The 2,231-nt window shown below is 45.5% G+C and overlaps 1 pseudogene; it reads left to right on the top strand.

Moving 5' to 3' along the window:
- The first annotated feature begins 230 nt into the window (after positions 1-230).
- On the top strand, positions 231-1,675 carry LOC124110004 (tubulin alpha-1C chain-like; annotated as a pseudogene).
- Positions 1,676-2,231: the final 556 nt, after the last annotated feature.

The following is a 2,231-nucleotide window of genomic DNA, read 5'->3' as shown; positions in this document are numbered from 1 at the left end:
GTCTGAAAATATTTTTGTGCTATCCATATATTTGATATCCATAATTTTCTGCTGTAATAATGTACACTGAAAATAATTAGAATTTCAAATAAGGCATTGATTCATTCTGTTCTATTATCCAGACTTGCTGTATAGTCTGATGCTCTGTTTTATTTTCATTAACATAGTTTATTGTAAAACATAAACACATGCAGAAAAGTCCATGAAAATATAAAACTAGGTAACTTCTCCCCCGGACTCCTTGGTAGTCTGTCAGTGGGAGCTCCTGGTCATCGTCTCCTTGCCTCATCCCGCGCCGCTCAGCCCTACAAGAACCCGTCATGCGTGAGTGTATCTCCATCCACGTTGGCCAGGCTGGTGTCCAGATTGGCAACGCCTGCTGGGAGCTCTACTGCCTGGAACATGGCATCCAGCCTGATGGCCAGATGCCAAGTGACAAGACCATTGGGGGAGGAGATGACTCCTTCAACACCTTCTTCAGTGAGACGGGTGCTGGCAAGCACGTGCCCAGGGCAGTGTTTGTAGACCTGGAACCCACGGTCATTGATGAAGTTCGCACTGGAACCTACCGTCAGCTCTTTCACCCTGAGCAGCTCATCACAGGCAAGGAAGATGCTGCCAATAACTATGCCCGGGGCCACTACACCATTGGCAAGGAGATCATGGACCTCGTCTTAGACCGAATTCGCAAGCTGGATGACCAGTGCACAGGTCTTCAGGGCTTCTTGGTTTTCCACAGCTTTGGTGGGGGAACTGGTTCTGGGTTCACCTCCCTGCTGATGGAACGTCTCTCTGTTGATTATGGCAAGAAGTCCAAGCTGGAGTTCTCCATTTACCCAGCCCCCCAGGTTTCCACAGCTGTAGTTGAGCCCTATAATTCCATCCTCACCACCCACACTACCCTGGAGCACTCTGATTGTGCCTTCATAGTAGATAATGAGGCCATCTATGACATCTGTCGCAGAAACCTTGACATTGAGTGCCCAACCTACACTAACCTTAACCGCCTTATTAGCCAGATTGTGTCATCCATCACTGCTTCCCTCAGATTTGATGGAGCCCTGAATGTTGACCTGACAGAATTCCAGACCAACCTGGTGCCCTATCCCCGCATCCACTTCCCTCTGGCCACATATGCCCCTGTCATTTCTGCTGAGAAAGCCTACCATGAACAGCTTACTGTAGCAGAGATCACCAATGCTTGCTTTGAGCCAGCCAACCAGATGGTAAAATGTGACCCCCGCCATCGTAAATACATGGCTTGCTGCCTGTTGTACCGTGGTGATGTGGTCCCCAAAGATGTCAATGCTGCCATTGCCACCATCAAGACCAAGCGCAGCATCCAGTTTGTGGATTGGTGCCCCACTGGCTTCAAGGTTGGCATTAATTACCAGCCTCCCACTGTGGTTCCTGGTGGAGACCTGGCCAAGGTACAGCGTGCTGTGTGCATGTTGAGTAACACCACAGCCATTGCTGAGGCCTGGGCTCGCCTGGATCACAAGTTTGACCTGATGTATGCCAAGCGTGCCTTTGTTCACTGGTATGTGGGTGAGGGGATGGAGGAAGGAGAGTTTTCTGAGGCCCATGAGGACATGGCTGCCCTAGAGAAAGAGTTGGAGCAGATAGTGCTGAGGGAGAGGATGAGGGTGAAGATTATTGACCTTGCTGCTATGATTTTACACTCCATTGTCTTGGATTTGTCTTATCTGTCTCTTTTAACCCTGAGCTATCAATAAAAGCATTTCCATTTTAAATGTCAAAAGAAAAAAGAAAATATAAAACTAATGATTTATCACACAGTGAACATTTGTGTGTAATTGTTAGCTTGATCAATCCCTTCCATTTTTCAAAACAAATTTTCTCTATTCTTCCCCCTCACCCCTAATCACTACTGCTTCCCTTTCCAATAAGATAACAATTATCTTGACTATTCTGGTAGACATTTTCATTTTATTTTTAGCTTTATCACACCACCTCGTATAACTCATGCCAAACACAAAGCAACAAAGTCAACTTCTGAAACTATAATCCTAAATATACTTTTTTTCTTATAAGTTGCTTATCTCAGATATTTTGTCACAGTGACAGAAAGCTAACTAACACACTAGACCCAGTAGTGATCTGATATGACTGGCATCCATCAGAGGGAAAAAAAAAAAAAACATATGATGGAAGGAGAGATGCTCAGATATTAGAATTAGCAGACACAGATTTAAGATAGTTATTGAGGG

This window comes from Marmota monax, unplaced genomic scaffold, assembly GCF_021218885.2.
Source record: "Marmota monax isolate L192 unplaced genomic scaffold, Marmota_monax_Labrador192_F-V1.1 WCK01_AAM20220418_F8-fsc00008, whole genome shotgun sequence".
Lineage (NCBI taxonomy): Eukaryota > Metazoa > Chordata > Mammalia > Rodentia > Sciuridae > Marmota > Marmota monax.
Note: the sequence above shows the minus strand (reverse complement) of the source record. Positions and strands in the feature narration are given on the sequence as shown.